Here is a 22,801-nt window from a genome sequence, read left to right on the forward strand (position 1 = left end):
CGAATCTAATAGAAATCGAGGCAGTATCTGTGGATGCTCTCACATCGCGCCACTTGCCATGTGTTAAAATAACACACTGTACATCATGGAAAACTAATAACCGTCATGAAGATTGTAACCTGCACATGTAGTTTCATGGTAAAGACGTGTAGACTTCCGATCCTGTACCGAGGTTGAAGAACCCCAGTTCTCTAGTAGTAGTAGGCCTAAGGTTGACTTGTCTGGTGCAGATTTGACGGCAGAACAAAAAGAAAAACTGGAGAAGTTTTTAGATGAGCATTCTGATGTGTTCTCCTCACATAAACATGATTTCGGCTGTACAGATGCAGTTACTCATAAAATACCAACTGGTGATTCACCTCCCACGAGAAAGCCTTACAGAAGAATTCCTCCTGCTCTGTACCAGGAAGTTAAGCACCACGTTAATGATATGCTAGAGCATGGCGTGATCTGGGAGAGTTGTAGTCCCTGTTGTGCTAGTCCGTAAGAAAGATGGAGGGTTAAGATTTTGTGAACACTATCATAAACTGAATGCAAAAACACATTTAGCATTCCCGTTAGCGCATATTGAGGAATCTTTGGACGCACTGCAGGGGGCAAGTCTGTTTTCGACCCTGGATTTAGTGGATAATGGCAGGTGAAAATGAATGAAAAATACCGAGAAAAGACTGCTTTTAACCTACTGTTTGGGTTATTTGAATTTGATCAGCTGCTGACAACTGATTGAGGGGGTTTACTTCTCCCAAAATTATATCTTGAACATCCAACAAACCCATCTAACTAAGCTGAACCAGCCCCCACTGAGCCAGAGACACAGTCCCCGAAGTCTGGGTTTCCAAGAGGCTGGACAGCTGTAACAATAGACCTGACTAACAACCCTGAGTAAGTTGGATGTTCTGACACAATAACTAAACATCGATGTCATCAGTGTTGCGTCACGATTTGATCCACCACCAATTGTAACGTTTGATTGTAGTTAAATATTGTTTTGGGGACCTCATTTTATGATATTGACTTTGTCGACCAGAGTATGACACTTCTCTATCGGAGGTGTCCATCTGTTGATATGGTCTGCACCAGAATATTGTGTTCATTGATGTTCGCCTCATCTCACGAGCTTCTGTACAGGAAATTAAAAAAAAAGAGCCAAGATTAGTTTTTGCCAGTTGACGCGATAGATTTGACTTTAAGTAGGTCTGGCAATAGCTGGTATTTCATAGCCAGCAGAGAAGTGGAGACAGTTGATACACATGGTCGATAAACACTTTAAACATTAAGACGTCTTCATGGTTTGGATACACATTAAACAATGTATAACACAAACACAATGTATGATATGTTCAACGAGTTCGAGAAAATGCAAAGTAGACCGATCCGGTCCGCCAACACGTAAACAAGATAATCCATTACAGATGTCAGTCGTGGTCGGCCTCACACCTACAATTCTGGAGTCATTTTGTCACACGAATTGCAGTCGAAAAACGGGTGAATATCATCGACATAGTACAAGACCCTGGCTAGCATCAGAAACTACAAGTTCGGGACAAACCCCAAGGGTATGGACAAACCAAGGAGCTTATATTGAGACAAACTGACGTGTTGGTTGTGAGACACATTCCAAACGCTGCCTTACACAACATGGCGTGGATAAAGGACACGGAAAAATCAATCGATGTTCCTAACCAAGAATTCGTCAACATACTCAAAATCTTTTAAGTATTCTTCCTACATAATGACAAAACTAAGAGTATTTCCCAGGAAAACGTCAGAATTAGTACTGGCAACGGATCACCCACCTCTCGCCACCGCCCTTCTCCAACTGAAGCTGCGTGACTGTGCGAAGGGAAAGACTGTGCATATCCATCCGCCGTCAAACTTGCAAGCTGTATAGCAGCAAATACTTAATCGTGAACAACTAAATTCTTTTAATCATCAGGCACATATTATACCGAAGCATGAAATAAAAAGCCAGTGATCTAAAATCGAGCTCTAATTCGATGGATGCTTCCTCCTGGGGTGGAACTATTTTCTGGCGGCACTTGTGTACATCCTGTGTAAGGAGGGTATTCGGTGTCGAGGGGTGGCGAGGCTCACGTAGGGTTTGACCAACGAGTGGATGTGGATAATGCAGAAAATGCAAATGGTTTTGAGTCGTGACTTTTACAGTTGCCCCATATAGCTTAATCATAACACAGCGAGTAATATTTGTGATTTTTTAAACTGTGACATTTAATAAAAATTTCACCCTCTACTGCAAATTAAAATAGTTGAAAAACTTGAAAGGGTAAAATTGTTATTTACAGTAGCTTAAAGATTTTCAACCATAACTAATGTCTTGTCAGACGTAGTTGAAAATGAACATAAACACGTGAAGTACTGTTAGACAAAGTCGCAGGTAAGAAAACATGAAGTCACCATGCGAAGGGCTAATTACCATATCTGAATGCACAGCTACCATGAGAACAACGAGAGACTGCAGCTTAGGTTTAGACGGGCTAACAACAGAATCTTACAAAATTTTCTGTTGTAGGATAAAATCCTTAATAATAGGTTCCCTCAACGAAAGCTTTGTAAAAAAAAGGACATATTTCTTGCACTCAAAAGGAAGGGTGTTATCTCTTTGTTATTTAAAGGAAATGATGATCATGACATATGTGGGGACCAGTTAACTAATTGGAGACCCATTTCTGTTTATTAATACTGACTAAAAAATAGGCGCCAAGAGGATTTGAAAACTGCTTATGTTCAGAAGAAAAGGTTAAATACAGAAGAGAGACGCTGAGTTAGATAAACTGAAATGTAAAATCAAAAAAGGAGCTGAGGAACATCTAGAAAATTAAAGAGAAACAACGGAAATTTTCTTTGAAGGAATAATCAGTGAGCTGGAAGCAATGCTGGAGCAGGCTGAAGACAGGGAAGTTCAGTTGAAGCAACAGGTAGAGGCACATAAACTAAGTTGGTGACAAAATGCGGCAAGTCGTACACAGATTGATCTAAAAATGTCCCAGAATGTGCTTTCACAGGGCCGTAGACAAGATCTGACACCTGGGGACATTTTGCCAGGTGTCACAGAGGTACGCAGTCTTGAGAAGAGACTGTTGACTGCAGTGAAGTCCTTCCTCCAGCGTAACTTAAAGGCATTCTCAGCCGTTCCCTGAACCAGCACTGCACGCCGTTGAGTCCCGCCTACCAACTACACACCGTTGGAACTCCTGAATTTGGATGAATCAAAAACTTCAGACAACATCAGGATTCTAAGTTTGCTGAGGAGTCAGGGATGTCAACGCAGAATAATTGGGATCAGGTAAGTTTTTATTATGTGGTGTGCAAAAGTTAGTCTTAATTGAATATACCCAATCAAGACAGATTGACAAGAGAATATATTGTAAACTAAAAATCTATAAATCGGTAAATACCATGCTGTAATGAACAATGTTACATTTCATCATATTTCTAATACTGTGGTGGCTATTATTCAATCAATTGGTTTTACGAAAACCCATTTTAGTAAAAACGTTTAGTTATGATAGTTACTCTTGTCCATAATTATAATCTTAAGCGTTCCCTCAAAGCGTAGTGAAATGTTCTCATGGTTATGATCTATTTTTTTTCTGTTACAGCTTGTCGTTGGCGACCAAGCCACGTGCAAGAAGAGACTGCGCCGAGACGACTGCAGCGTAGTAACCCGTCTCACCTGGGCAAAAGAAAATCCAGGTATGAACCTCAGTTTACCAGTTGATTGCTAATTGATTTGGTGATTTGTATTCTGTCAGTGCCATTTTTCTTCACACAAAGATTTTGATTCAAGCATCACTGTATCTCTAGATTTCCACTTCACATGGGAGGGCGGAAATGCACTGTGATGGCCTATTGGACATCACCGGCGAATGCGTGCTCCCTGGCACATCTCCGAGACCTGATACGCAGAAACTCTATGGATTCAAAAGGTAAATCTTTTCAGTGAACATTAATGTCTTAAAGACTCCATCCCTGCAGAAATTTACAAAGAAGCTGGCACAGCTGTGATTGATAAGCTTCACCAACTGTTCACCATCATATGGGAACAAGAGTCAATTCAACCTTATACGAAACTTGTACCATTCATATCAACCAGAACTTCGGTGCAGATGAGGAGTGGAAGTCTATGCAGAAAAGACTTTCGTATCTTTGACTGGGGCGCGATTATCACGGTGAGATGGAGTAAGACAATTCAGTTTAAAAAGCGGACATTGCAAATCCCCATCCCCGGGTCGCCCCTGTGTCCCACTACAGCATTAGGAACCGCGTTCTCCAGGACCAGCACATGCAGCGGCAGCGGACGGTACCGCGTTTGTTCTACCCCAGGAAACGGGGCAGGGAGTACGCGGCGTTGACACACCAGCCTTTCGTGAAAACATTGCGTAAACTGTTATAACAATGTGGCTACCAGGACGCAGACTACATTGACCACAGCGTTTTGCTATCTTTTTTTAATTCACAAAAGTCTCCGCCCTTTGCTTTTTTTCATAGGTGACTTTCACTTTGTTTCGGAGGCCCTGAAAACAGCTACGCTGTGCTGCTGGGGACTGTCTACAGAAGCGGGATCCCTCTCCCAGATTAGAGTGGCCATCAACCGGACACGGGCTGACAAAGGGTCAACTTTCAAATATCAGATGAGTTTTTCTGCTCTGCCATGCCAGTAAAGAACACATTCTAGCTGCCCTCACAAAAAAAACGCCATCTGAGGTTAATCATTTTTGAAGATAATCAAGATGGCCGCTTTCAATCAATCTTGAAGATTTTCAAGATGGCCGCCAAGGCGGTCGACCCCGCGAGCGGCTGAGAAGCCATGGCTGTTTTATAGCTGTTTTATAACCGTCACGTTGTTCTTCTCCACTCGTCCGTGGTACGTGACCCCGCAAGGCTTCACAGACGAAAGAACGCCCTGCTGTCGTGTCTCTTCTTGAGTTTTTCCCTCGATTGCCAACAGAAACGGATCGCCTTCCTCCCACCACGATGCCGAACTGTGAGATCTGAAAGGTGCGCAAAGACTACCACTCGTAGAGGATCGGGGTAAGGGACTTGACGATATTTATGGGGGGGGGGGGGTCTGGTGCATAGGGGGGAGGGCCATTGACAAATATTTGGGCCTGGGGGGCGGACCATTGAAAAATTTTTTGAACCGGGGGGAGGGTCATTGAAAATTTTTTTTGCCTTTTAGAGGAAGTAAGGAATATCTAAAATGTGCGCAAAAATCGTTTATACCATCCAGATTTTCGGAAATTTCGTGAAACATGTTGAAAAGTAACGCTATATAGTGTTGTGTATTCCAACTGTATCCCTATATTATCTAATGGAATCGTCAAAATCCCATAACCCCTTGCAAAATCGCGAGCGTCTGCCAAAATGCGGTGGATCGGAGCGAAAAAAAACGCGAGGATTGTAGGCTTACTTTTGTGCAGAAGCGAAGCAACCTTCGGCATTCTAGTAATTTACATCCCAGGCTACGAATGTCGCTGCAGCCTCTGGATGCTGTTGAAACAATGGAGCAGCTTTCCGGGCTGAGAGATCGCACAAAGACTAGAGCGATGAGCGAAGAACAAAGCTTCGGCGCTGTTGAGAGTACTGGAAGAACTCCAGCTTCCAGAAACTGCAGACAAAGGGTCTCCTAGCGGATGGCTGGACTTTGACTTCGCCCATGAACTCTTTTCGTCTTTTTTGTCACTTCGCCGATTTGTACCGTTTTCATTATGTTTGCCGGTCACCAAAAAAGGGCACAAACTAGAAAGCCCGACAAACCGCCGAAAACATGTTTAGAAAAGCCGGAGCCGAACCTCTGCTTGGAGAGCATCCATCAATAATGCCAAATTCCGGGCGTTCATTCGTTAATCTCCAAGCAGATGTCGGTTCTTCCGGAGAACCAATGCTGTACGTGTGTATTTGATTGCCTGGTATTAGAGCTCCCGAGTGTCTTCTGTACTTGCAGAGACGATAAAAGAGACTAGGGAACTATAATGTCCTGTAATACCAGGCACAGGTTAAAATGTCGGCAAAGACATACGTAAAACATTGAAACCACGTCAGTCCTACTCTCCAAGCAGAGGTTGAACTTGTTAAATTTCATTCTAAATATTGATGTGTTACGTCGAAGGGTGGCAATCTACCGGCTACATAGATGCAGGTACACTAGCTGACTCGTGTAAGTCAAAATAACTTACTGTGTTTGTTTGGTCAATCTCAGAACACCTTGCGACCATCAGCTATGAGGTTAGCCGGCCAGACGACCCGGCGTTTGTTACAAGATTGAAGAAAAGGGTGCAGAACAAATGCAAGTCAGTGAGAAGCCAGCTCAGGAAGAAGGAAAAGAGCGCTGCTGCAAGTAAGTCTGTCATATATGACTTTGATATTAGTTTAAAAGATTTATCTCTTCTTAGTCAGGTTGTCCCGACCACTTCATTTACTACTTAACTACAGATTATTTTCCAAATTTCCAAGCAGATATGAGCCCATATAAGCCCATCTGAAGGCCGCTTTTGCTGTGAAAGCCGTGGATGCTCGACGAAGGCAGCCCTTCGTACCGTATCACCCTTCTCGTCCTCATCCCAGTTGCCACCTGAGGTCGGACGTACCAATGCAGTGAAGTCAACGGGTGAAGACGGAAGAGAATCGGCCAGCCCTATTGTCCAGTCTCCCTCCAAGTCACCCTCCTTTGTCCTTTGTCCTGGCACCCTTCCTGCATTGTTATCACACTGGGCGGGGAGAGGGTAATTATCGAACAATAGGAGAAATCTGCAAAATTCAGGGTCAAAGGTTGTATCTATGTGTTGCTAGGGCAGCCAACGCCCACTTTGCTGGGGGTTTGTAGAAAGGTCTTAACCGAATTGAGTAATAGTACATGAAATTGCTAGACCTTCCAGTAATTAAACAAGCTCAGTCAACTTTGATCAGATATTTGTCCAAGCTGTAGGGCGACCCCCTCATTTAATGATGCCAGGTAATTATACCCGTGTTTTTTTGACATAAAGGGATGTCTTGTGTCTCCTCTCAACTAGCAATCAAGTCAAAATGTCAGCTGTATTGTCAAAATTCCGTTAACTAAGAGAAATGTACAGGACAACTTGTCCCCAGGAGTCTTGTCCTGAGAAAGTCAAGAACTATAAAACTACTGATGTGGAAATGGGAAAATTGCTCATGTTACATTCTTCATACTGCCGTATCACCAACTACCTACAGAAGTTCATAGAACATGTCAAAGAGCTGATAGAATCTTGATAGAGCCTTGAAATCTTGAAAAACGGCTTAGGCCGAAGATGCATCAAGGTTATATAAAGGTTGAAAAAAAGCCAGATGCGCCAGAAACAATAGGGGGATTGTTTCTTTCCCTTCCTTCAGCTAGGGAATCTACAAAAGTACCGGCAATGCTGCACAGAAAACCACTTCAGTCCAATGGGGAAGAGAACATTCCAGCGAGTACCGTCTGATTGCAATGCTTCTGTACGGACGTCACTTCAAGGTCTTGACTATTTTGCAGCTGAAGACAACAATACGCTTCTGCTCTTAAATGTGAAGACACAAATGTCAATGACAGACACAATTTCGTCACGGGTGTTCCTAGTACATCAAAGATTCCCGACATCACAGATCTATAAGCAAAATGAAAAAGAAGAGATGAAGGACAAATTGACATTTAGAGGAACAATCAGCTACTCTGCAGAACAGGCGACAAATAAAAAAAGCTGCAAAAGCCACCGAGACAGAGATAGTGGTGCTTCAAAACAGGAGGGCAGACGCTGCGAAGCAAAGGGAAAAGAGAAGGAAAGACCGACTCAGAAAGCAAGAACAAGCCTTAAAGAGGGATGACTGAGCCCTGGCCAGGTGTCTTAGATCTTAAATCATATATAATCATTATGCCAAAAGGTCAAACCTATGCATACAAATTCTTCATTTAGCAATGACATTTCATTTCCTACATAAAGACTCTACATACATTTCACTAACAACCGTAAAGGCAATAGAGTGTAAGCCTTCATGTCTGTCGCCCAGACATTAAAGTATGCTTTGTTTTCATTTTCGCATGTTATTCGTTAGTAAATTGTAATGCCATGTCCGCGTGTTGCTTCACCTTGACGAATGTTGTTTTGATTTTCTCAAATGACCTATTCTCACACAGTAACGTACATGAACATGGAATGACTGTGTCAATATCAACATGTAGATATTTCTATAATGTGCCCACAGGAGTCCGAAAAGTGGAAATTGAAAACGCATGTTACGGAGGTCCTAGTCCATGGACTGGGCATTGCCTTGGCCTTCGTGGACAATCTACGATGGCCACATGACAGCAATCTGACGATCAACATATTGCTGTCGACTCTGCGCAAGGTTTCCATGGTAAATCGACTTGTTTGTTTGCTTGTATTGTATACACAGTAACCATCTCGAGGTGAAACGTACCATTTTGTGGACGAAATGTACTTGGTCCAATCACACACGGATACCCTACTTTGTTGAGTGCGATGGGTTCTTTTACGTGCTCGAGGTATGGCTTTGTGTCACTAAAACACCAGTAACGTTATATAAAAGTTCACAAAGATATGTTCAGTTCAATCATGCCATGTTATGAGTGAACAAAAGTTGCATGAAACATATATTTTTTTCTAACAAACAAATATATATATATATATGGAAACAATGGAAGTAGAGATCAAGCATTAAGAAAAGAGCTGGACAACGACTTTAGAACACTCCAGCCAGAGACTGTTCTACTTTAAAGAAAGAGGGATGTTACCTATCCAGATAATATCACCAGGCAAGGCCCACTAGCACTTATCTGGTCTTGGACCGAATCACTCTCAATCAAAGCACTGCCCTATTTTTGTATCACTACGCCACAGCACATGGAAGTAGATAGACAGAATAAATCTTAGTCCGATTATCCAGTGTTTCCTAGTCGTCAATCGTAGTCAACAGAGCACTACAAGGAGCCAGGGAACACAACACAACAGTAACTTTATTTATTGATGATACTTTTAGAATGATACTCTCGGGCGAACATACGTCCACTATGTAATTTTGGTTTAAAATTTCAGTTTTTGTTTTTAACTGCGAAAACCAAAAATATAACTCTCTCTCACAAATACAATCAACTGCACCTGCTGCAAAATGAAAAGGGGATGCGTTCACAAGGGTATTGTCAAATGGTTGCATGCGAAGTACCATCCAGCTGAAGTCTCATCTACAGAAGACAGTGATGTGAGTGAGCATGTCGACCCGGTTACAAATATGCCCAAAGATATGACAGCATACCTGAAGACGAAAACAATCCCTGCTGATTTTGACATCAAGGCATGTACAGGCCTAGAGTTGATGTCTAAGTGCATAGCGCCGAATGAAGCAATGTGTCCGACATGTGATGATCACCCTGAACTGCATTATGAGCTAGCAACATCTGCAGCCAGGATCATTGATCTGCAGGGTATGACCACAGGTGGGTTAATATGTCCTACATTTTAACCGTTCTTTTTAGAATGTGATCTTTTGACATTAACTCATGTTTAACAGTAATATAAATGCCATCATGTGATAATGTCTATGTCTAAGTTAGTTTTGTACATGATCAAAGTTTGGACAGCCATTTATAATTCTTTGATCATGACATTCACATTAAAACATTACTGAATGTTATTCCATTAAAATTTGACCCAAAGTCCTGAAGTACACACAAAAAGAACAAATTTGGCTTTTCTTCTTTCAGCCTCAGAGTTTATGTGAGGAAGTGTCCACAGTGCCATAAAACGTTTGTTAGTGAAAGTTAGTGTTAGTTCATTAGTGCTTGGAAAAAGTTGCCTAAACTCCCTGTTCCTGCTGTATGACATTGCTGTATGACCCTCCTACAGCAGTTGATCATAGTGCAGCAGTGACCACAGGTGCCGCAGCAAACCGTGGTGATGTACTGGCCACAGCAAGCCTCGGTGATGTGCTGGACACAGATACTATAGTAAACCCCTGTGATGTAATGGACACAGATGCTGTAGTAAACCCCAGTGATGTGTTGGACACGGGTACCGTAGTAAACCCCAGTGATGTGCTAGACCCTGATGCAACAGAAAGCTATAGCTTCGTCATGCGTCAGCTTGGGGGGTTGCAAAGAGGGAGATTCAGCAACTCCCTTTGACGAGAGAAACGACGTGGAGAGATTGTTTCCCTGATAGTACAAGCCATAGCGACTTTAGGACTACTGCCGGGATCGGAGAACTGGGGAAACTATTAGGGACTTCGCCCTGTCTCTACAGGAGTTGTTAACAAAGGCGGAGGAGAGGGCTCTGGCCGTGGCGGCCCAAGTTACAGACAGAACTTTACGGGATAGACTAATTGACGGTCTCATGAGCTCAGGGATGACACCGTAAGGCGTCAATTGAAGAGAAAGATACAAATTGACAACGCAACGACTCATATTGTCTCCTGCCTTTGCTAATGATCACCTCTTTCACACACCAGCCCTGTCTAAATCCATCTCGACCTATTCCACTTTGCCTCTCTTTCCTCCAATGCCATGCTCAGGCTTCAGACAACTGGCAACCCAAATTTAATCTACAACTTTACACAGTTTTGAGGCTGGCAAAAATGTCTCCTGCAGTCTACCAGCTAGTAGAGAAGATATTCAACAGATATTCAAAGACCACAAAGTCACAGTTCAACAGGCTCTATGGTATTAGTAAGGAATCTTATAAGGCCTACCTACAGAAGCTAGCCAGTGGTGAAAGCTGGGCCGCTGTGTTAAAAGAGGTGAAAGCAACCAGGCCTAAAAAAAGGTAAGAAGTTAAAAACTGTATATCTGATTACTTAACTGTATATGTAAAACATCTTGTCATTTCACATACAGAATAGTGGTGAAATGGTATGTCCTAATGTTACATGGGACTTTTAAGTACTTTTACCATGTACTGATTGGCTGGTTTGATTGTAGTAGTTAATATGTTATGAATCATGAACCAAGCTGGAAAATCAACATTTTTATTAATGATAGATTTGAAGTTCGCCATGACGACAGGGCCCGACAACACGGCTAAGAAAGGCAGGGGGGAGGGGCTTGCAGCCAGACCAAGAAATCTACCCGTGGGTGGGCACTTTGAATTTTACCAAGATACTATAACATCTTGAGAGAGAGATGGGGGATCCTAAGGAAACTGTCACCACTTACATGATGCTTAACATAGATGAATGCCACCTTCATATTTGACTCCAATGCGTTTCTGGTATATTTAAAAGTAAAGAGCAAGTGGGGAAAGAATCCCCAGTACATTAATATATGTAGTATTGTCAGATAGTTTGTATCAGACTTACTTGCAACCATATCTATGTTTTCTTTGAATTCTATCTTAACAGGTCATTTCCTTCAATTTGTCAAAAATGGGCTCCTGGCTTTTAAACTGTTAAATTAAACTACTTGTTCAGTATATTTTCAATGTACATATTTCAGTTGACGAATGTGAGGTTCATTTTTTATCTTGTAATGAAAATAAACCTTATAAGTTAGACTTTCATTCTTTCTGCCTGTACAGGATCTGTGCTGGTATCACTGAATATCCACTCCCTAAGACATTATGGGCAGACAGAGAGCTTGGGCCATTGTACGTACACTCCTGCTTCTTTTTCGAAGATGTGAATGGCCAGATTTTACGACTGATCCATGGAACACAGTGTGTTGAAGAACAGGCTAGTATATTGTCGTTACATGTCCCCCCTACCAGGGCCCCACTGAAAAGCAGAGTTTTACACTAAGATGGGTCACCCTAAGTAAATAAAACAAACATTCCAAAAGATGCATGTTCTTGTATTTATATGTTCTGCATTTACAATTGTAATCTGTAGCAGATATCCTCCCATCTCCATTTCATGAGTTCAACAAAATGTCAGTGACAAAATTCTGTATACACCAGTTGTGGATCAGTGCAGTTTAAGTCCAGGTAGACACCAGAAATACCTGCCCAGCTGCTGTTTTACCAGTTCACTGAATAAGGTGCAAATGAAGGTGGTATTTCAAACAAGGGAATCTGTTTTTTTATAGCCCGACTATAGCTTTTAACAGGGAGTTGTTTATCATGGCTCACAGCAGCTAAGGAAAAGAACTAGTTTGCAACTTAAACTTGAATTCATGTTAAAAATCATCTTTATTCCACACAAGATGAATAATACACACTAAAACCTAGGACAGCCCTTTGTCTGTTTCCCAGGAGGGCGCAAGGTATAAAAGGAATACAATGTAATCGGACAGATTAAAATCGTTTAAAAACATTAACGTTACATTTCATTAAAAAAAAACAAGAATCACAACTAGTTCCTGTAGACAAACAGTCCTGACGTACAGTCCCATATTGGCGTGTTTCGGGCACAGTAGATAGCATAGGATCCACAGAGAGCGCACTTTCCCAGTCTACTCTTAAGATGTCTCACTTCACGGTCTTTGTAACTGACCGGACAGAGTGACTTCAGCTTTGCAGTGTTCTCGCCGTTAATCCAACCTCTGCTCCCTACCTCAACTGTAACAATGCTAGCCCTGTAACAACTGTGCGAGTTTATTTCATTGATCAGACATTCGTATTTGGTCATTTTTCTGTCCTCGGCGTGCTGTGCATTCTGCTCAAATGGGACGGTAAGTTCAACCAAGTTCAGTGTTTGTTGTACAGGATCCTGAATGGTGATGTCTGGAACCAGTGAAGTCGGCAGGATGTCTGGAGGGTCTGTAGTGTGCGTTCCTCCTTCGATGTAGTCTTGGCTCAGATCGCACCTGATCACGGTCTGTGGATTTGCTTTGGAGTGCCACACCTATAGACTAGTTTATAAGACTAGTATTCCATTGTGTATTCACCTGCAGGTTTTGCGAGCGGTAGCAATCTTGCAAAAGTTTATGGAGGCGAGAGACGAATGTTTCAAGCCCGGGTCACCTGAAAAGAAACTGTATGACAGGATGTGCAATGTTGTACAATCACCAGAAGAAAGGTACTGAGTTCTTGGGCTTTGTAGAAAAATGTATGAATCTTTACATAGTGTTAATAACGTCATCAGTTAGATAATGAAATTCTTATTATAGGACCAGATTTTAGATACCAACATTTTGGTGTCTATCAGTCGCCAACATAAGAGCTTTTCAATTGAATGTTGGAACCTACAGGCTACAGCGCTCAGATGATGGGAACTGATAGGCACCTAAAGTTTGTCATGTATTTTATTGTCTGCTTTTATATAAAAACTGCATTCATTTGTCTAACAATCTGACCAAACTCTTCATGAATGTTGCTAATGCAGAGCTGTTATGCCCTAAGGTCTAAATGCATGATAGGTCCCATATGTTGTGTAGATAAGATGACCTTTATACATGCATTGTTTATGGCAAGGGCTAAACTTTATTTAGTTATCATGTTGATATCATCTCATGATACAGTGAAAATCTAGGGTAGGTGGTAACTTTGAATTCACAACTGAAACAGAGATAGCTGTGGTCCAACTGTAGCACATTCTTGGGTGTAATGATTGTTTGCTGTGTATGATGAGATGCAGCAAAAACCAGGAACTGAAAACAACCACAAATTTAAATGCCTGTATAGTATGACATGAGGCCAGAGAGTACAGAGAAATTGTGTAATGGTGACGTAGTGTCCTTTTTTTTTGTTGCGTGTAGGTCCAATTTTTCAGAGATAGGCCGTGGGTATTATGGAGTTGGGTCCCTGACGGAGCACAAAAGAATGAAAGGTTTCAGGTAGAATATTCATGGTTTATGCAATGAATCACTGAGAAGGGCAACGCAGAGAGGGTGCCTACAGACCAACTGGAAACTGAAGATGACATTTTGCCTCCGCGACATGGACGAGCACAGAAATCTACAAGTGGAATAAGTTTTGGTGGACCAGTCCAGTTTTGTCCAACTTTGTTAGGTAAACATTTCATTTTTAAACACCGCAACAGGCGTCTTAGCTTAGAATCATTTATTTCGTATGTTTCATAGTATTCTAATTAGAAAATATCATTGCTACAAGACTAGACAAAACTAAAAAGCATATTGGTAAATAGGGGAAACTTATTCTCTGTTAGCGCTGGTGAGCTTTCTAAATGTCGAGTCGCATACAATAACTATTTCCGGATGATTATGAACTTGCCTCGACGGTGTGCTGCCAGTACCATGTTTGTTTACCATTTTTCTCGGCTGACACTTTTGGATCAAGGCGAAGGAGGATATGTAATTCTTTCTTACAATGTATATCTCCTCCAATAATTTTATTACGAAGTGTTTGTTGAATTCTGACATAATTACAGAAACTCATTTTTCCACAACTGCTATGGTTTACTATACAGATGTTTATGTATTTATGGCATTGTGTGATTTTTTGTGAGTCTAAAGAAAGAAAGAATTTATTCCACCATGTAGATGCTGACCATTAGATTGTAAGCAGATAATAATAAATTAATTTGTCATTTTCCTGCTTCACAGCTGAAGTACAGTACAAGGAGGTTGTCTGGTTTTGGACTTACAGATGGTGAGTTCGTGGAACGAATGTGTTCATACCTCCGCAGATTTGTCCGAACTACAAAGGAGATGACGCCATCCGGTAGGATTGATCTCCTCACTGATGCACTCCTGCATTACGCCAGGCGAAAGACCGCTGACATTGGTAAGCACATCACATTTTTAGCAATTATAATCCTGAAATTTGCTCTCATTCACAGAGCAAAAGGTCGGCATGAGGTAATTTGTGTGATACATATTACGATCTATAGTATTCTTCCTTCTACCAGTTGTATTGATATTGTATTTTTTTTGCAATAAGGGGCGAAAAGTGCAGTTGCAGAATCAATTAAGTTACGGATATTTTTTCCATGTCTTGTTAATCGGGATTTTGGTATCTTACTGTGGAATTAGAAATCACCGACCATTGGTATAATCATCATAATCGTTACTGAATCACCTCTCGATATAGCCCTTTCCGTTATCGACTGAAACTCCCCTTTGACTGTGCCGTAATGTAAGTATGCGACGCCTTCTTCATGACAACTAAGCAGGTCTATGCTACCAAACCCACATTTACAAAAACCGATCTATTCATAATTCTAATAACTACATCACTTAATGTCTATTTCTCCACCAATAACATTCAATGTGTTTCGGTAACAATTATTTCGTTATTGTCATTTGTCAGAATCAACAGCGTTAAGGAAGTGCCTGTCAAGACAGGGAATCGCCATCAGAGCAGGAGTTTGACCCATCACAGCCCAGACCAAGTCTTGGAAGACTCCGTAAATTGTACTAAAATGCAGACACATCAGCTGTAAAAGACATCCCTCCCCAAAAAGTTCACTGAATTCACTGAAAAAAAGTTTCAATGCCAATTGCATCACAATCTGAGAACAAAAAAATCACACAAGAGACCAGACGGGAAAGCTGTAAACTCTTCAAAGTGTCTGAAGAAGAAAATTATTAAACCCAACATGTCTTCAAACACTCAACTGAGTCAAAGTTAAAAGATCAAAGTCAATCCTGCAGAAACAGGAAATAAAACATCACTTTCAGTTCCCTCCACTTCATCATCAGGCCATGACAGACACTGGACAGACACCTGCTCAGATTCTGATCATGATGATGAGGTCGTAGTTGTACCTGAAATTGAACCTCACAACCTGCACCCTGAACTGGCTAACTTAGAGTCACAAACCTGCCAAAGGTACAAATGTAAGCTGACGTATGAACAGCTTCCTAAGGCACTTCAAGTGTTTGTATCTGAATACAAACGCAAAACTATTGTCAGATATATGCCACCTGCGTTAAGATGCATACATTAACTTCATGGCCATGTGGTCTAGAGCAAGTGAACCCTTACTAGCACACCTACAGGAGCAATGCATTGGTTTGTCTTGTCTACCGTGAGTTAGCCGATGCTGGGAAACCTGATTTCCCCTTCGAAAACTGGAAGTACAAAGGAAAGAACCAACAACAACGCCTTTAGAAAAAAAAAAGGCAGGCAAATTTCTAGAGGCCAGCTAGAGGCATTTGCAGATGCTCACTATCAGGAAATTATGAACTTCCTTACTGAAAATTCCTACAAGTTGGCATGTAAGTCAACTTTAATGTACAGCTTGGGCAACACATATATAAATACACTACCAAAAAACTATTTTCTTATCTTGCAAATTTCTGCCCAACTCTGGGCTCAACAGGCCTACAAACTTGTACAGAATATCAATAGCTATATATAAAGGTATAGTTGAACATAACTGTTATATATTAACATATTTTGTACAACTCAATCTACAAAATTAAAGGATCAGTTGCTTATAAAGGTATACTTGAGGCGTTTAGCCGTTTGACAGTAAAATGTCAAATTGTACAAAAATGTTGCTTCTCTATACTCATTTATTGTCCACAAACATGTCAATGCGTAAATGACGACATAACAATACCTTACAAATGCTAAGAAACAGACAAAGACAGAGGCAATGGCTATTGAGTGGGCATGCAAATGGTTCCATTTGTAAGAGAGGTTCGGAAGAGAGTTTCAGTTAGAGACGGACCTTGATATGAGGATCGCAATCCTGGAGTACAGTTCAGTTCACAGTAACAGAAGAGGTAAATCAGGTCATGTGTACAACATCTTAACAACGTCCTTACTGATGAATTTCTAATGGAGGTGTTCGACGGTGAGCCTTTCAATTTTCCAGATTTAAAAATATTGAAACTGATTCAACGTTTTAAACCAGTTTATACAGCATCTTGATTTATCTGAGAACGTGTCTATTTGTATTGCGAGAAGCGGGTGGAGTGAGTTTCACATTATCGTTACCTCACGTGGCCATGTTTAATTAGTCATTCTAAATGTAATATCAAACCAAAATATGTTGAGGACATTTGAGTGACCAGCTGCTGACAACTGATTGAAGGGGTTTACTTGCCCAAAAAGTATAACTTGAACATCCAACATAACCAACAAACTAAGCTGAACCAGCCCCCACTGAGCCAGAGGCACAGTCCCCGAAGTCTGGGTTTCCAAGAGGCTGGACAGCTGTAAGAATAGACCTAACAACCCCAAATTAAGTTGTATGTTCTGACACAATAACTAAACATCGATGTCATCATACATGTGTTGTGTCACGATTTGATCCGCCACCAATGGTAACATTTGATTGTAGTTGAATATTGTTTTGGAACCTCCTTTTATGATCTGATCGAACGTTGCAAGCTGTGCTGACTTCATTTCAGTTCACAGGTAAAATGTTTGAGTAATGGTGACCTTTCCTTTCCTTTCCGAGAATGCCATCGCGGCACTGGAGTTACTCTTCACACTTAAGGGGTAGGTAAACCTCATTGTATCGGTTTACAGAGAATTGTAAGAAAGCTTATCAACATCACGTTTGTCAATAGGAATACGTGATTCTAGGAAAGTGTTGTGCTAACTATTGCAGGAAGTACTGAGTGTTGGATTTACTGAGCCGACTTGAAATCAAGATTTTCAAATTGACTTTGGCTATCACATATCCATTAATCTATTTGTTTTCTAAGTATTGAACAAGCTCTTACCCCTTTCTCTACCCTTCTCAGTTTTCTGTTTCACTTCAGTTTTCTTTGATGTGATTATGAGTCTTCATATGGACTGATGTTTTACTCGACTTTATCCCTACTTCAGCATTTGTTATGCGGTATTGTTATGTGACTGTATTACTAATACTCATCATGATTATACTACTGGCTGTTTCGCATTTTCATATTCTGTTTTCTATGATTATTGACAGTTTTGGATACCCAGTGTACCTCATCAAGAACATGTTGGACGAAGCTTCTGCAAGAAATAATCGTCTGAGAGTCATCTATGATGTGGCATGTTCTTTGTCTGCTCATCTTGCTGTGAGTTGTTTTATTTTTTTCAGCTGGGAACCGCTTGCATTCAGCTTTTGTCAGCTGGGAACCGTTTTCGAACTCCACCCAGTACATGGTGACTGTGCTGTACCCAACAGACAGTGAAAACAGACAGTGTTGTACATGATCTTGATCCTGGACTGAGAAATTCCGGATGGACACCAATATGGAATTGAATTTTCTGAATCTGATGTTCCCAGATCATCTGTACAAAGTCTGCACAGAGCATCTAACACCTTACCCTACAAGTTCCTTAGCGCCCCAAGAACGGTAATTACATAATGTCGTTCCACTGACGACTTTTTTTTCTTCACACCGTGCCAGCGAGCACACGAAGCCCGTGCTGACAAAGATAAAGGCCCTACTTCAACAAAGTTTGGCTTGTCCACCTCCAAGGAGGTAGTTATTGTTCGAAGAGACACAATAACCAGTGGTAAGACCTCAGCTGGAAACCGCTTGCATTCAGCTTTTGTCAGCTGGGAACCGTTTTCGAACTCCACCCAGCACATGGTGACTGTGCTGTACCCAACAGACAGTGTTTTACAGGCTCTTGATCCTGGAATGAGAAATTCCGGATGGACACCAATATTGAATTGAATTTTCTGAATCTGATTGACAACAGTAATTTTCCCCACATGGGATTACTTTTTTTTTTCCAGAGGAGCAAGACAAAAATACTAAAAACACAACCAGAAGGTCATCGACTCACCAGACAAATACACCAACTTGATGATGAATGGGATTGGACCAAAAATCTACCCTTGTCTCCCATATCGGGAAACGCACAAAGGTAATAATATGGCAGATTAAATGGTAACTATTATGATGGAAAAACCACCATGAGTCATGCAGTTGTAACCAAATATTACTGGTCTTCCAAAAGGCAAACTGTAGAATCAAGGTAATAGTGTTAGTAACAGTATCAGATTAATCATAACAGGTTTTGATGCAACTTTAAGGCTGTTTAGATTCAACTAGCATGGCTTGAAATGATGACCATAATTTTTATTGATTCATTTATTATTCCAAAATGCAATCATTCCCTTCCAGGACACCTTCACAGTAAAACCAGTTCTGCAAGGGCTTCGCTGAGAAGGCGAGACCCATGACACAACTGAGTAGAAAAGGAGTCAACTTCACTTGGGACAGCGAATGTGACAGGGCCTTTGAGGCAGTGCCCTTGACGTGACACCCGTGATGGTGGACCAAAGATACCATCACCGAAGATGAGCTGAAGTCAGCAGATGACCTTGAAAAACTGTATGGAACGTCCAATTCCCGATTTATTTAAAATTGATGAATATAAAGACAACCATGGGAGATTTCGCTCTCGCCAGCATTTTGATTGGGCTTCGTTGTCACAAGGACTGCATTACGGTCACATCACGCCATGCATTCGGCAAAGTTCTTCAGCCCCCAAAACTTGCAGTTCCCAGTCACAGAGTGGAAAGCATGCAGTTGTCTTGCCCTCAACCACCCAACGCGTCAGACTTGTATGAATCAGCTCACGAACAGACAGCCACGTAATTACGCTAGCTGATTCCTTCGTACAGAAAGTTGCTGACTGTCCTGTTCGCATGTCCGGCACTTCCATGGCAGCTATTTATGAGAATTTATCAATGGAATACTAATTCATTATTCTAGACGAGAGCGTCCCTGGCTTTCCAATTGCAAGATTTCTGATTACTAAGATATCTCAGTCCAAATCAAAGTAACCAAAGTTGGTGACTACGAAGAGGTCATGTATCAAAAGGAACGAAATTTCGTCGGTCGACTCTGGGCCAAGGAGGTGTCCAGAGGATTGAAAGAGGGAGACACAAGGCGTGTTCATTCAAGTTAAGGTAGCATAAAGTAAAAACACTCAACAGTCAGAAAAGGCACGGGCCTGTTTTCACTGCCAAGGCATGTTGCAAGTTTGTCTACATGCACCGTGACCGGCAAGGTTGCCATCAACAGCGAACACGACCTACGAGCAACAGCCTTGTACTCTGGGGAGGCACACCACCGGCGTAAGGCGCGCTAGACTCGTTAAATTAAGGGGAACGACCGTGAAGTTGAAAGAAACATACAGAAACATGACCGTTTACAAAGCCGCCGAACTGGCCACGAAAGTGTAGATCAAATCCTGGAAACAGTGCTGCACGAAGGTAAAAACTTCGACTATTTTGTCATCTGGCAAGATGGATGACAATCAAGCTGACGTCTTAAAGTCTGTAGTGTGACTGCTTATTGTTGCTTCTGTTGCGAAGACCAAGGCCAAAGCCAGGGAAAAGAGGCCCAGCGGAAAGAGGAAGACGGTGTGGAAGCTACAGTGATTCTGGATAGACCCAACTATGTTTGATGCATTTAAAAAGACGGTTGTTCCCTACGTATAGTAGATACTTTAATTTATTGTTGTTTATGCATAGACAAAAGTATCATAAGGGAGACATTGTCTGTGGTGTAACAGGTAATGTAGTCAAGTAGGAAATTGGCTAGCAATATAGACAGGTAGGAATTGTGACGAGTAACATGGGCAGGGAGAAATTTTGACAAGTAAGGAAGACATGTGAGATTGATAAGTAACGAAGATAAACGTAAGCAGCCAAGAAGCCAAAAAGGTATTTGAACATATATCTTAGATAAGAGGACTCATCTCAGCTCAGGAGGACCAAAGACGATAGAGATGTCAAGCTCAGCGATGTTGTGCACAGTGTTTTTTCCCCGAATAAAGTACACCCTTACTGCCCCTTTGATTTATATTGTCTTTCCATACAGTAGTTCTCAAAAGGTTATCGTTCCAGCATTCAGATAACAGGCGTTAACATGGAAGTTTTGACGATACGCCAGATGTGGATTTCATAAGGCCATGAACCGACTTGATACTATAGCAGAACGATAAATCAACAGGGTAAAGTTTGTTAAGCGAATGACTGTTTTTTCATGGGTAGTATACGTCTAGAGCGACATCGGGCTAACAACCCGCCATCATGCATCCTGCGAACTACGTCAGATTGTGATAAGAGTTTTTATCGCGTAAGAAAAATGCTAAAGCATCTTGAGGAATACCACTTTGTGACAGACCCTTTCTTCTTCGTTACTTTTCTAGATTGGGAGTGGCAGTACCTGAAAGTTGTTGGAAACAACAACCTGCAGCCTATCTTCGGACGGGTGGGAGCCAGGAGACTACTGGACCTGGCATCACGGGCCAACAATAATGTCTACATTAGGATTTGGCGGCCCCAGGGATAGCCCCAGGCACAGCCCCTTGAGGTACAGCCCCAGCCCCCCACCCAGGCACAGCCCCCGGTACATGATGGGAGAGTCCACAGATGACGAGCAGTGGGGTTGCTTCTTGCTATCTACAATCAGGTAAAGTAATCTGTGATATAACCTCATTTACAATAGCTTAAAGATTATCGACAGTAACTGAGTAATTCTTGTCAGAATTCTGCCTCTCATTCCAAGTGGAATGACGACTGGGATGGACTTAAGGAATTTTACTTTGACAGAAACACCACCAAGCTAACAGGAATGATCTAGTGACTCGGTACCAGAATGATGGAATGAGAGACCGTCAACGACATGATTACATTAAATAAAAACCTTGTCTACCTGAATTCCAGGACTAAGCATGTAAAAGTACTACAATGTATTACACTTACCATTTACATATTACTGTCTTCTACATTTAAGTGCCTGTAGTTAGGCGCTGACTATATTTGTCTCTACACATTTTAGGGAGCGTTTTTTTTAGAGAGCGAATGGATAGCAACCTGCCATTGTGCTACTGGACACTGAACGAGAGGTACACCGAGGATGACCTCCCATCCTTTGATGTTCCCTGACGGTAGCTGACGAGGAACCAAGGCTTCATCGGCTGAGATTCCGGTCCAGAGAGGACAGCTCTATCATCGCTGCTGGCAGGGCTTTCCTGCCAGACAAGAACAGGCCCACACTGAGGCAGAGTTTTCATAAGTTTGCCGTGGGCCTGCCACCAGTGATAATTGCTGTTCTCACTGTCAGGAAGAGAATGAAGCACATGAGGGTGCGTATGTGCTGCACCCGAGACAGGTCATCGTACAAAAACCAAGAGTAACTAGAAAAAGGAATGATTGGATGGAGATGCCAGACACCTCGAGTCCAACTTCCATGCACTAAGAAATGAACTGTTCATGAGTGACAGTGCATAGCCTCCTAAATATTGGAAGAAAGTATACGATTTGATGTGACAGTATATTTCTCCGTAGAGAAAGCTGAAGCATACTTAGATGAAGTGTTGGCTGAAATGGGACTTACCGGTACCTCGCCCTAAATCTCAAACGCATACGATTCTAGAGAGGAGCTAGTACCTTTCCAAGAGGTGTCCGGAGATTTAACAAGACACCAAAGAAGTTTGGGCCTGAAAGCTGACTGGGAAGAATTTGCTGGTCATGACGTTGCTGAAGCTGAGGCTTGGCTTACTAAATGAAGATCTGGCTGGCAGGTTTGGAGTATCAACAGCAACCTGCTCGCGCGCACTTACAGCGACACTGAAGTTCATGGCCTCAAATATTGAAGCCCGGCGAAGAAGTAATCCGAGCCAATCTGCCAAGAAGGTTTCGAGACTCCTCCCCAGTACAAAAATGTTTGAGACATTAAGACTGTACAGAATTCTTCATAGAAACACCCAAGAATGTTGAGGCAAAGGCACAGACATGGTCCAACTACAAGCACCACCAGCCTGCCCTGGTGTCTGTCACACCTAATGGATATTTGAACTTCTTGTCTGAAGTCTGGGGTGGGAGAATGAGTGACAAGGAGCTGACCCAGAGATCTGGTTTCCTGCACATTCTATCCCGGGAAGAGGCAGTCATGGCTGATCGAGGCTTCCCCATAGCTGAAGATGTTTGCTGATCAACACACGTGCCGATCAGCACACTAGTGCTGGCGCCCCCTTCGATT

The 22,801-nt window shown here is 42.0% G+C and overlaps 1 long non-coding RNA gene across 1 annotated transcript; it reads right to left on the reverse strand.

The window, feature by feature from the left end:
- Positions 1–235: 235 nt before the first annotated feature.
- LOC118417759 lies at positions 236–1,827 on the reverse strand. The gene is made up of 2 exons (XR_004831387.1): positions 1,797–1,827; positions 236–1,120 (listed from the first exon to the last, which is right to left on the reverse strand). It is a non-coding gene; the product is annotated as an uncharacterized LOC118417759 (long non-coding RNA).
- Between the last annotated feature and the right edge of the window lie 20,974 nt (positions 1,828–22,801).

The sequence above is a fragment of the Branchiostoma floridae genome, chromosome 6, assembly GCF_000003815.2.
Source record: "Branchiostoma floridae strain S238N-H82 chromosome 6, Bfl_VNyyK, whole genome shotgun sequence".
Classification (NCBI taxonomy): Eukaryota; Metazoa; Chordata; class Leptocardii; order Amphioxiformes; family Branchiostomatidae; genus Branchiostoma; species Branchiostoma floridae.